The following is a 14,482-nucleotide window of genomic DNA, read 5'->3' as shown; positions in this document are numbered from 1 at the left end:
AACTCTATTGTAGATTGTCAGTGGAATGCTCCAGAAGAAGGATATATCATGTTTTGTTGTGATGGTGCAGCTTTTGGCAATCCAGGAAATGCGGGTTTTGGAATCATTGGAAGAGATGAATTCTGTCAGGTTCTAGGGACAATTTCAGGTGGTATTGACATAGCTACCAATTACATTGCAGAGGTGCTTGCAGTTGTTTGGGAAATATAATGGGCAGTAAAATTAGTCTGCATTAAAATTATCATATGCTCATATTCTAAGTCAGTGATCGAAGACTTTAAAATCCGCAAAATTCCATGGTTCATTTATGCAAGATGGGTGAAAGATTGTCAATCAATAACTGAAATTAGATATATCCATTGTTACAGGGAAGTCAATTTTTCAATAGATGATCTAGCAAATAAGGGAGCAAGATTGAATTTGGGAGAATTAATATATCATGAAGGAAGACCTGCATCTTTAATACAAGTAGAAATGCCAGATAGAAAATATTATAGATTTTGCTAGTTAGTCTTGCTTAATCATTTGTTGCTTTGCTTTTTTCAGTTGATCCAATTTAGTGATCCTTAAAGTTTTGTACTAACTTTGGTTATTCTTATTAATAAAAAATGTGACTTAGGAAAACAAAAAAATTTTCAAAAGATAAACGTAATACTTCGTAGTCTAATTCCCTAATACTATGATCATACAATTATGAACATGTCACATCACTAGAGTATTATACAATATGTACAGTATATACAGCTTCGCAGTTATGTTTTCATTATAGCACGACTTGAAAGATATTTTAGGAATTAAACAATTCAAGTCAATATTAATAACCTCAAGTGCAAGGATGATGTCGTCCTTGTGGTTCGCTACTTCTTCACATTCGTCAGTTCTTCAGAGTAATACTTGTATGTCTCAACATTCTTAGACTTTCTAGTCTAACCTAAACGAAGTTTAATCTAGTATTTAATCAAGCGACTTTAGATGAGTTTTCACACACTAAAATATGTCAAACAAAGTTGACATACCAACGCTTGGTTAGTTAATGCTCTAACAATTACAATGACGACTAACTTATAGTCGGTTGTGCCATACCATTGTTGAAAAAGAGGGGATACAACAACCACACCCAATATTTCGGTTAGCAATCTGTATGGACTAACTCCAATATACTTTCAAGAGAATCAACTAGACTCGATCTTAATAAAGTATATCAAAGAGTTATATATCTCTTTCTCGATTCAATACTTACTCAAGCAAATAGAAATCTGCGAGTCTAATTGAATACAAGAGAAATCACTTGAACGGTACCAAAGACCAATGTTCAAGTATCAATCAATTTCAATCAACAACCAAGGTTGGATTTCCCAATTGATTGATTCAAATGCACAACCTGTGATATTTCAATTATATAACAAAATGTAATGCGGTAAAGAAATAACACAGACACCAGAAGTTTTGTTAACGAGGAAACCGCAAATGCAGAAAACCCCTGGGACCTAGTCTAGATTGAACACACACTGTATTAAGCCGCTACAGACACTAGCCTACTACAAACTAACTTCGGTCTGGACTGTAGTTGAACCTGAAAAAACGGGGTCTAACAACACCACCCAATATTTCGCTTAGCAATCTGTATGGACTAACTCCAATATACTTTGCAAGAGAATCAACTAGACATTCAGACTAAATTTAGATTAAACTAAATCAAGGAGTTAATATCTCTCTCTTGTTTTGATTTACTCGAGATAATAGAAATCAGCGAGTCTTTAATCAAACACAAGGAATAACTTGGATGGTACCAAAGACCAATATCCAAGGATCAATCAATGACAATCAACAACCAAAGGTTGGATTACTCTAATTGATGATCTAACACACAACCTGTATTATTTCAATTATAAAGATAAAACAATATAATGCGGAAATTGAAATAACACAGACACCAGAAATTTTGTTAACGAGGAAACCGCAAATGCAGAAAAACCCCGGGGCCTAGTCCATATTGAACACACACTTTATTAAGCCGCTACAGACACTAGCCTATTCCAAGCTAACTTCATACTGGACTGTAGTTGAACCCCAATCAGTATCCCACTGATCCAAGGTACAGTTGTACTCCCTACGCCTCTGATCCCAGCAAGATACTACGCAGATGATTCCGTTAGCTGATCTCACCCACAACTAAGAGTTGCTACGACCCAAAATCATAGGCTTTGACAATAAACAAATCTGTCTCACACAGACAAGTCTATCAAAGGATCAATCTGTCTCCCACAGAAAAACCCTAAAGTTTTTGTTCCGTCTTTTGATAATAATCAAGGTGAACAGGAACCAATTGATAATACGGTCTTATATTCCCGAAGAACAACCTAGATAAATCAATCACCTCACAACCATCTTAATCGTATGGTAGCAAAACAAGATGTTGCGAAATCACAAATAATGAGACGAAGATGTTTGTGATTACTTTTTATATCTTGCCTATCGTAGATATAAATCTCAATCCAATCAATCTGATTGTACTCGTACGATAGAAGATGCAAAATCAGATCACACAACTACGGTAAAAGTAGTATCGGTCTGGCTTCACAATCCCAATGAAGTCTTTAAGTCGTTAACCTGGTTTTAGAAGAAGAAAACCAAAGGTTAAAGGAGAAACGACTCTAGCACGGAAACTAGTATCACACGTGAGGTATGGGGATTAGTTTTGCAGAGTTGCTAGATGTCCCCTTATATAGTATTTCAAATCAGGGTTTCGCCTTGGTCACAAAGAAAACAATATCCACCGTTAGATGAAAACCTGATTTAGATTCAAGCTAATATTTCTCAACCGTTAGATCGAAAACTTAGCTTGTTATACACAAATGAAATGCACGCTTATAGGTTTGTTAACCGTACCCAAACGTGTACGTTGTTGGTTCAACAATAGTTAACCAAAAGGTCAGCCATATGAGCATTTCATACCAACCATATTCTTATTCACCATAACTAGTTCAAATGACTCAAATGAACTAGTTAGAGAGTTGTTCAATTGCAAGGAAATCTTATGTACTACACAAGACACAATTGAAGAAAAGATGATTTGATTCACTCAAATCGGTTCATGAACTTTATAGCCACGGTTTGAAAATTGCATTCCTTAGTCTTTATAAGTTTAAGTTCAGAAATAATCTACAGATATATAACCTTCTTAAGTTCGTACACTAGGTTCGCGGAATTAAGCAACCGGGCAGAGTTTACAAACTCCAGCAGAAAATTTCGGCAAAGACTTTCCGCCGGTTCGCGGACTGGTACTCACGCAACTAGTTTGTCAACTCCAGCAGAATTTCTCGGGATGAGAAGTTCGGCAGTTCGTGGACTGAGTTCGCGGACTTGGCAACAAGCCATTCTTCCGGTTTCTCTGGATCAACAAATTTCGCAAACTTTGGTTCAAGGGATAGGACTGATGCATGATATACACATTTTTGTGTCCGATTTGTCTCGATTTCATATATTGTTAGGGTTCATTTTTGTACTTATTATGGTGTTTTATTTATTTGTAGGTATTTTTGGCCAATAAACATTTTTGGAAAAAATTGGCTCGAAAAGTTGTCGGAAAGCACCCGGAGGACACTTGTTATTCGGAACCCCGGTTTGGATAAGGGGCATCCCCAGGACACCCCTTAAGGAAGCTGCTAAAGGCACCCCTACTCTGGATAGGGTGCGCCCCTTTCTTCATCATTTAAAAACCAGCAATGGCGGGAAAATAATTCTTTTCGCGTGAAGATTATCTGAGTAGTTGGAAGCCGAGTTTTATGGGATAGGAAGGGGGACTTCGATATGCCAAATTGAAGGGAGGATCAATACGTGTTTATACACGTCAGAGTAGAGCTTCAGGCCGATAAAAATGGAAGATATCTTCTCGGAGAAGGTGTCGGCCCTGTTTCAGATAAACACGACTTAGATCGTGTTTTTGGAGCAAATTTTTTGGAGTTGGACGTGGAATATGATGGATATAATCCTGTTAGTCCAAAACAGGGAATGTATGGCGTCCAGATTCGAAAAAAAAAGGAGTTTCCGTCGAGTTTAGACAAAACACAGTCTTGGAGAGATACACGGACTGTGTTGGTTTTATTTGAGGAAGTTATGTGTAAAAACAGGCAGGATATCTTCCTTGATATTTCACTATATCCCTAGAAGGGTTTGGGAGAATTCAGACTCTCTTATTGACGCGTAAAGAAGAAAGAAAATAGGAAATATCTGTAACTTGCACGGAAAGGAAAATTGGAGATTAAATCGGTATTTTTGTGTCTGCTGGGTATATATAAGTTGGTTCGAGTTCCAGAAAAGGAGGAGAGGAGTTTGGGGCCTTTACGTAGTTTAGAGGAGGCTCTGGTACGAAGAAATCACGCTGCAGAGAAAGTTGCAGCACCAGGAGGAAGAAGACGAAGCTGAAGACACTGGACGACCCAAGTCAGTCGCAGAAAAGTGTGGTTTATCCACGATACACATAGTATCGTTCCCAGCAGTCTTATATCTTCTGTATCGTTAGTAACAGTCGATCTGCCACGCATATAAACGTTGCAATTTATCTGTTTTGGTGATTTTCCTTGTACTTCCATCTTTAAACACTCTTTGAGCCATGTTTCTATCTTTTGAGAGTTTGTACGACATCATGAGCTAAACCCCAACACTGGGATGACGGAGGAATCCATATTTCATACGTGTGGTAATTATATTTAATTCTTTTTATGACTTTTTGCATTAATTTAATTGTTTTATGATTTTTCTTAATTAGTTGTGAAGTCGTATGATGATGTATGCTTGGTCCAAGTGCATTTGATGCATCATGCTAGTGATTTATAGTTAATCTTTTTAAAATCTACCCTGGCAAAGAATTAGAGTCAATAAACAAGAGTTATAATTGTCTAAGAATTGATTTTTGAACCACATGGTATGAGGTTTGGTGGAATCCTGAGTCTCAGTAATCTCTCGACATTGTGACAAACCTTGTGTATATATTTTCTTTATTTTTATTGTTTTCTATTATTAAGTCTGAAATTGAGTCTACACAAGTCCGAGTTGAACGAACTTTATTTACCACTTAAAAAACTACATCAATGCACATATGTGTTTCCACAACAATACTTATGTCCATCATTGGTTATGTAATCTAAACTCTCATTCCAACCATTGAAACATTCTTAGAGGACGTTATATAGTTGTTATACCATTTCTCGTCAAAGCAATTTTCAAAGTGATTGAAACATATCATGACTTTCGTCACTAGGTAAAGATAAACATGGTCGAAGCGAAACGCTTACCAACACATATTTCGAGATATAGATAGGCGAGGTATACTCGTCTCGAAATACCAAATGTGTATAATCCAAGTATATATATATATATAGCATACGACTTCTTGTCTCAAAGAGTAAGAGATAGATTAGATATACTTTTGAGTGATAGATAAGTTCAAGTATTCACATACCTTTTTGTCGAGAAGTTCAATCGGTTCCTTGAGTAGTTCTTCTACTTGTATGATGAAACGCCATGAAGTCCTTGAGCTCAACTACACTTTCTATCCTAGTCCGAGACTTAGTTTTGATCACTAACATTGACAAACATGCTTGAGATAGCAACGCATGCGAGTTCGACCGAGCAATGCTCTAACAATCTCCCTCTTTGTCAATTTTAGTTACAAAACTATCAATACATATGGAATACAAAAAAGATAAAGAAACTTTAGTATCTCCTATTCCACATGTCTAATCTTCAACATTCCTCGAAATCTTCGTCACTTCCAAGTACTTCAATGATCCCAAAGGTTGTAAGTTTAGCATCACCGTTGTTGAAGATCCGTAGCTATAACAATGAGAAAACATAGTTCTCGATCATTGTTATACAGTGTCATAGTATCATTACACAGTGTCAAAGTTCAATTGTATCACAACTTCAACAATAATACTATAGTGATATGTATCACTCCCCCTTAGTCAATAATCAATCTCACATGGAAACCACTCCCACTTACATAATGATCCGAAAACCATATGTATTTTTAGTGTGAACTACACATTAATTCCCCCTTTTTGTCAATAAAATTGGCAAAGGTACGAAAACGGGATCCTAATGAAAATTTCCATAGAGACATTTCATGACCAAAAGAAAGCACATATCAACTTATTTAGATGCAATCATATAGCCGAGGCTAAATGCTTTCATCAAGGAGTATATAAAGATGCAAGATAACTCCTATAATATTCCACAGTCACACTCCCCACAAAGATTTGGCAATTAAGCACAAGTTCAATTAGGAACTCTCCCCCAGAATATGTCATTCCCGAAAGAACAACAAGAGCGACCTTAATTTCAAGAGAAAAGAGGATTTCTTTGGACATAACAAATCACATACGAATATGAATTTGAATCTAAATAATACTCAATTAAATTAACCACAAGAGAACCCATGATTAGTCTAATCGGAAATGCTCAACCAAATTAAGCACAACAAATGATCAATTTAATTGGTCATGCTCGACATAAGCGAACTTACGGAGCAACAATTAAGTTAATCATAAGAAAATAATCAACTTAGTCGATTGTGCTCAACATAAGAAACCTTATGGAACAATACAGTATATGCACAAAGATTGTGGATCAGAGATCAACCAACTACTGCGGAATAGACAAGGATTCATTTTATTTTCCATCACCATTTGCACAATGACATATAATAGACAAAATCCTCGCAAACGAAAGTTCATCCTATCTCCCATCAATAATGACATAATAGGCCTCAAACTTTTGTAATGTCAAAATTTCATTCATTCTTTTATTAATACATACATATCGACATATGAAACACATAACTTTTGACAAGGTATGGGACAATCATAGTTCACGGACGTAAACACAAATATCCCATAACAAATTGCAATATATAAAACCATAAAGATTAATATTGTAAAAATCATTTTCCAAACAATTCTAGAATTTAAACAAATAAACCTAAAAACATGAAGATGAAAACATTGGACATAGCTATGTGTAATCACAATAATGGCTATTCCAAACTCTAGTTATTCTTCCAAATAAAACATGAAAATAAAATTCTCATCCGAAGATTTACTAGGCAAATAAATCTTTACTCATCATCTTCATCATCGGAAATACTCCAAGATGCTTGAATCATGTTCAATTCTTCCTTGAGTTCGGGAAACTTCGTTGCAACCAACGACAATTGTTCTTGCATGCACTTCACCCTTGAATTGACCTTCACACACCCTTGTGAATTTTTTGAAGAAGACTCAAGGTGGTAGGTTCACAATCGTCAAGGGAATCATCTCTTTGTCTTTTGCACACATTCTCCCTTATACGTCTGAAAGTACAAGGACGAACAGGTTTGGGAACCCCAAGAGAATTTCCAATTGAATCAAAACCAAGATCACGAAAAATTTGACTAATCAAGCAAGGGTAACCTAACTTCTTGATGGGTGAAGTCATCTAAGTCATTTGAAAAATGATAAAACCACAAATATCGAGACTTGGAACACCCAATTCAAGGAAATAGACCAATTCCGCAAACTCGCGACTCCACCGAGAATTCTCAATTGTGGAGGGACAAAGATTAGAGATACCAAGTTTTCCGAAAGCCATCAAGGCAACACTAAGAACATTAGTAGGAAACTTCCCTTGATTCCAAGCAACCTTCTTACCGCAAACCCCAAGAGAGATGTCATCACACGATGGTCGTTCATCACATGGCCTAGTTAGACGCACGTTTCCCAAAGAGATTTTGGTAAAATTTGAAATCAACTCTCTATTAACAAGAAACCTTTCTCTATTTATCATGGATTTGAATTCCATTTTTTCGAGATCAACATCATGAATGTTGTCATAGAAAATTCTTGTGAGAGAATCAAAACCTTGGCCATGACCATCAAAGATGTTTCCAAGATTGAATTTTTCAAAGCAAACTAAATCCTCTTTATGTCCACTAGATAAATCCAATTTCTTTTCTAAAATAAAATCCATATATGAAATCCTTTAAAAAACTTCAGCACAAGAATTATTGACAAACCTAATCTTAAGATAATTTTGGTTTAAAGGTAGATTCATGCTAGAACCACTCAAGTTTTTTGAACTTCTTTTTGAAACCTTAAAATTCATCATGAGATCTAGAAATTAGAAATAACCAAGAGGAAATTACTTACTTGGAATAAACCTTGAACACCCTTCCTTTTAATTTCTCCAAAGAAGTTTGAATGGAGGAAACAAAAAAACCCTAGAGGTTCTCGTACGCGGACTGATTGGATGAAGAAGAAGGTACACTACTTATTCTTTATATGCCCCACTAATGGGCTTGGACCCGTTTATGAACCGCGACCCACAAAAGGAATGTGGGGTTTTCTTTGATGTTCGCACATCAAGGTTGTGCATCTCGTAACAACACAATTTCTGAGAGAAAATGTATGCAGTAGAAAGCTCTATTCGAAACTCCAAGAAAGGATAGAACAACATTTTAACCCAATTGTACACAAATCAAACCATTTCTTGCCCCATATCAAGATATATACAAATGGGGTGGTGCCATGCTTGTTACCAAAAGGCATGATGTCCAGAGGAAACCTCATGCACATTTCTGGTTGATATTTGTGAGCAATTCCAGTGATATAATCAAAGTAATGATGATAATCAGGGTTGTCAGAGCTTTCTATCTTTCTTTTGATTTGACTAGAGAGAAGATTCTTCCGATTCCTAGACCCCCGTGTCAAAAATATGAGAACCCTCATTGGATCTGCTTGTTTTGATTGAGTATTCGGTTCGTACATCATTATTCCATAGTTTTACATGTACAGAACTTTTATCGGGCCGATTCTTAAACTTAACTGAATTAAGTTTTTCTAAGAATCTGAAAACGCTTTAGAAAGCTTTAAATAGATCTTTGTCAATTGATCCATTACGATAGTATTTCTCAAAAAGATTAGGAGTTAATCTAGTGAGGGTCTATATCTTTGAGCGTACCGAACGTTTTCTCAATCTTTCCTTCTTTTTATTTTTTCCTTTAGATTGTTTCTCATCATCTAAAATTTTCCTTCTTAGATGAAAAGAGATTATCATGAGAAACCGGAGGTTTCATCCATAATAATCTTTGAGCAATCTTTATGGATTTCTGGCGTGCGTTACAGATTCCAAGAGCAAGTTTTCCAAAGAAATTTCCCATAGGACAATTTTAAAGGATCGAACAAACACAAACTTATCAGGTTTAAAGTGTTTGCCTGCTCTGATACCAATTGAAAAAGCGGGGGTACAACAACCACACCCAATATTTCGATTAGCAATCTGTATTGACTAACTCCAATATACTTTCAAGAGAATCAACTAGACTCAATCTTAATAAAGTATATCAAAGAGTTATATCTCTCTTTCTCGATTCAATACTTACTCAAGCAAATAGAAATCTGCGAGTCTAATTGAATACAAGAGGAATCACTTGAACGGTACCAAAGACCAATGTTCAAGTATTAATCAATTTCAATCAACAACCAAGGTTGGATTTCCCAATTAATTGACTCAAACGCACAACATGTGATATTTTAATTATATAACAAAATATAATGCGGAAAAAAAATAACACAGACACCGGAAGTTTTGTTAACGAGGAAACCGTAAATGCAGGAAAAACCCCGGGACCTAGTCCAGATTGAACACACACTGTATTAAGCCACTACAGACACTAGCCTACTAAAAACTAACTTCGGTCTGGACTATAATTGAAACCAAATCAATCTCACACTGATCCAAGGTACAGTTTCGCTCCTTACGTCTTTGATCCCAGCAGGATACTACACACTTGATTCCCTTAGCTGATATCAGCCACAACTAAGAGTTTCTACGACCCAAAGTCGAAGACTTTAATAAACAAATCTGTATCACACAGAAAAGTATACGGTAATAAATAAATCTGTCTCCCACAGAAATACCTACGAGTTTTGTTCTATCTTTTGATAAATCAAGGTGAACAGGAACCAATTGATAAATCAGACTTATATTCCCGAAGAACAGCTCAGTATTATCAATCACCTCAAAATAATCTTAATCGACGCGACGAAAGAAGATATTGTGGAATCACAAATGATGAGACGAAGATGTTTGTGATTACTTTTATATATTTCCTATCGGAGATATCAATCTCAAGCCAATCGTTACGATTATACTCAATACGATAGAATCATCAAGATAAGATCACACAACTACAAGAAAGTAGTATCGGTATGGCTTCACAATCCCAATGAAGTCTTCAGGTCGTTAACCTACAGGGTATCCAGAAGATACCTAAGGTTAAAGGAGAATCGACTCTACCTTATACAACTAGTATCACACATGAGGTGTGGGGATTAGGTTTTCCAGTTGCTAGAGTTCTCCCTTATACAGTCTTTCAAATCAGGGTTTGCAATCAATGTTAGCTTAATAACAAAGCATTCAATATTCACCGTTAGATGAAAACCTAATTAGATTCAATCTAATATCTTTCAACCGTTAGATCAAAGACTTAGCTTGTTACACACAAATGAAATGCACGATTTTAATTTTGTGTAACCGTACCCAAATATGTACATTTTTTGGTTTAACAATAGGTAACCAATGGTTATCCATATGAGCACTTTCATATCAACCATATTCTTCTTTACCATAACTAGTTCAAAAGACTCAAATGAACTAGTTAGTGAGTTTTTCAACTGCTTAGATCTTATATAAGTAAACAAGACACAATCAAAGCAAAAACGATTTGATTCACTCGAATCGATTCATGAACTTTATAGCCACGGTTTGCAAACTTGCATTCCTTAGTTTATATAAGTATAAGTTCACGAATAATCGTTTTTAGAAATAACCAACCTAAGTACGTGGACTAGGTACGCGGACTTAAGTACCCGGAATAAGTTTGTAAAAGGTTTACAAACTCCAGCATATTTTCTCGGGAAGAGAACCTCCGACAGTTCGCGGACTGGGTACGCAGACTCTGTTCCGGTTTTCCTGAGCCACAAAGTACGCATAATTTGGTTCAAGGAATAAGGACTTATACATATATGTGTTACCACACAATGCTTATATCCAACAATGGTTATATAATCTAAACTCTCATTTCAATCATTGAAACATTCTTAGAGGACGTTATATAGTTGTTATTCACAAACCATTTTTCGTTAAAGCCATTTTCAAGTGATTGAAACTTATCATGACCTTCGTCACTAGGTAAAGATGAACTTGGACAAAGCGAAAGCTTACCAACATATATTTCGAGAAATAGATAAGCGAGATAAACTCGGCTCGAAATAGCAAATGTGTATAATCAAAGTCTATATAGCGAAACGACTTTTGTCTCAAGATAAGAGATAGAGTAGATAGACTTTTGAGTGATAGATAAGTTCAAGTCTCCACATACCTTTTAGTCGATAAAGTTCCACCAGTTCCTTGAGTAGTTCTTCATCTTGTATGATGATCGCCATGGAGTTCTTGGAGCTCAACTACAATTTGTATCCTAGTCCGAGACTTAGCTATAGTAGATTAGAAATCAAGACTTATAGTTTTGATCACTAACATTGACAAATATGCTTGAGATAGCAACGCATGCGAGTTCGACCGAGAAGTGCTCTAACATTAACATATTGTCTAACACATAAAGAAACAAACTAGAAAGTCATTCATTCACGACCAAGACCACCAGCACCACCCCGGCCCCGTTTAGCACTTCCGCCTCTTTGGATACCACTTACACGGCTACTAGGCCTATTTAGTTCAGCATTATCTCGTTGAAACATTTCGGTGGCATCTTCATTGTCAACATTCTTAGCATAGTCAATGTGCTTAGTTTTCTCTTCAACCGACAAAGGCTCTCCTCTACCCCTCACGCAACACATCATCTTCACCAGGGTATTTAAATGGTCCTTCTATTTTTAATTAAACAACAAACAATTAATAAACTGATTCGATAATGTAATTTTAAAATAATAAGTGCAACTCTAAAATACTTATAAAATTCTTAAGACTTGTTGTTGGGTCTTTCGTGGTGTTCTTCCTCTTACGATCCTGTTGTTAAACAATTTCTTTCCTAATCACAGTAGGAAGAGCAAAACCGGAGTACCACTTCATGTAATTCTCATGAGCTTCATGACCTTCAGACACCCCGTCCAAAAGACTCAAATCAATTTATAGTTACGTCTTTTATCCCAATGAGAAATTTCTGGTGGTGGACGTAAACGACGTCAATAGATTTTTGGGACGTGATGCACTCATCCTTTTACCGCTTTGAACAGCGGATCATCACCAGGATGGGTAATTTCTTGGACGTAACCAGTTTTTCGCATAACCCAATGTGGATCGTATATTGAGAATCCTTGGGGGGTAAAACAAGGTACCGTAGTGAAATGAAACATCATTTCTCCTTATGATTATTTTATCATTTCTATCATTCCGATACGGATCGAATATTACCTCATCCGCAGTCATTTTGTTCAAGGTAGATCGCATGTTGATAAGATTCCCAGGCATATCCTTCTCCTGACAACCAGTAAAAGTGTCCTTGCGTCCTATTGGCTTGTGCTTCCGAAGATCAACATTGACTTTGATGCTGGGATTGGATTTCACCAAGGACGGGAAGTGCTCGTATATCCAGATCTATGCAAACACAAAATATAGTAAGAATCTCATCTTACAAGCATTTTGCAAATATAAATGATTTAGACAAATGAATTATCTGGAAGAGACTTAGATTCCTGTTAACTTGCTTGACTAGAGATCTTGAATCCTTTGTCAACTATGTATTCAAGAAGCCAACCGCCGCAGTACCCCATGAATACCTATGCATGTCGTTAAGGGCATGCAATAGTTAAAGATACCTGGCGTCGACCAAGTTTCCGGAAATGTCGAGGAAGATACAGTTGTCCATGACGTATAGAAAATAAGCGGACGCAGTAGCATTGATTCGAAATTCATCCACACTTCCTTCCTCATCAAAAAATTTATGGGACCCAGAGTACGTGTCCCTCAGATTCTTCAGATTCATCTTTTTCCTTCTATAACCATCCTTCATCACAAACATAGACTACGACTTATTCTCATCCCAACCGAACAAGCTCTTAGTCAATTTGTAGAGATCCTCTTAAGAAATTTGATCATTGTAGCCATCTTTGGTAGATTTTCCATCAACCCTGTGGCCTAAAATTTGTTGACAATCATCGGGAGTAACCGCATCTCACCGAATGTAAATAACATTGTATCCATATTCCCGTAAAACCTCTCACATAATGCATATATTATAACTTTGTCAAACTCAACAATTGAACTCTTCACCGCAGGTCACAACCCGTAGTTCTTGAAAATTTCTTTCACGGCGTCACACTCAAGGTTAAGTGGTCGTTTCTTCATCATAGTATTTGAAGCTTGGCGCCTAAAAAGACGAATGTCATTCTTATGATCCTAAAAACATAAATCAAAACACACAATTAGAAAATAAATACATACACTTGAAGAAAATTTAAGATAAAAACACTAAAATAAAAACAAAGTGAGATTGAAATTACTTATGATAGTATAATAGACTTCATACGCCGATGAGTCTTTCTTTCCAAAAAGAACATGTCCGCTATCTTCAGGTAACCCTAGAAGGGGCTCACCATCTTTCTGTTGCTTCTTCAAGTAATGGGGAGGCACGTGGGAACCAATAGGTTTATTTATAACCTTCTTTTTTTTATCGTTGCAGCTTATGGTTTTTGTGGTACCTGTGGTTCTTGAACAACCCCATTTATTGACCATTACCTTCTTTTTCTACATCTTCTTCTTCATCTTCTTCAGCAATTTCACATTGTCCATCATCTTTGTCATGATTCTTATCACCAGCATCATTGTTACCACAATCATCATTACCTCCTCCAGCAGGTGGGAAACTTTGATCATCATCATCATTATCACATCCAGTAGGTGGATTTACTTGATCATCATCATGATGTATCAGATGGAATTGATTGGCCTTCATCAGGAGTTTCATCGGAATCACTTGGTTCAGGTGGATGAGTCACTTCTCGTTCACAGATCCTAAGCATTCCCGGCACCACATGTTCCCCTCGATGTGTTGCAGTCAAGAGTTTGTCACCTACGCGAGAAGGTCTTGAAGGAGGAGTAGCATTTTTCTTTCCTTGCTTGACTTTTTGCATCCTAAACAAGAACAATGAAAATAGTTTTCAACTAGTCGTCAGGGTCAATATTTGAACAAGGAAACGACTAAATAACAAATAGGCTTAGTCTTCAGGGACGACAATGATATTAGGTGCCGACTAAACTAAGTGAGTGTTACTCACTAAGTGGATTTTTGTGAGTACCATGGTAATAAGTAGACATCTAAAGGGAGAAACATTTCTATTAATTTGAAAATACCCGATGTTACAACATGTGCAAGATTTTGTTGTCCATTTGTATAATCACTTCTTTTTGATATAAAGGTGCGACCTGC

The 14,482-nt window shown here is 36.4% G+C and overlaps 1 long non-coding RNA gene across 1 annotated transcript in view; it reads left to right on the top strand.

Annotated features, from left to right (window-relative positions):
* Window positions 1-12,106, top strand: part of LOC113353423 — a 15,720-nt gene extending 3,614 nt beyond the window's left edge. Inside the window, exons 2-3 of the long non-coding RNA XR_003361280.1 lie at window positions 3,011-3,013; window positions 12,096-12,106. This is a non-coding gene — a long non-coding RNA (uncharacterized LOC113353423). The remainder of the gene's footprint in view (window positions 1-3,010; window positions 3,014-12,095) is intronic.
* Window positions 12,107-14,482: the final 2,376 nt, after the last annotated feature.

The sequence above is a fragment of the Papaver somniferum genome, chromosome 2 (assembly GCF_003573695.1).
Source record: "Papaver somniferum cultivar HN1 chromosome 2, ASM357369v1, whole genome shotgun sequence".
NCBI classification, from domain to species: domain Eukaryota; kingdom Viridiplantae; phylum Streptophyta; class Magnoliopsida; order Ranunculales; family Papaveraceae; genus Papaver; species Papaver somniferum.
This window is presented reverse-complemented; position numbering and strand designations above follow the sequence as displayed.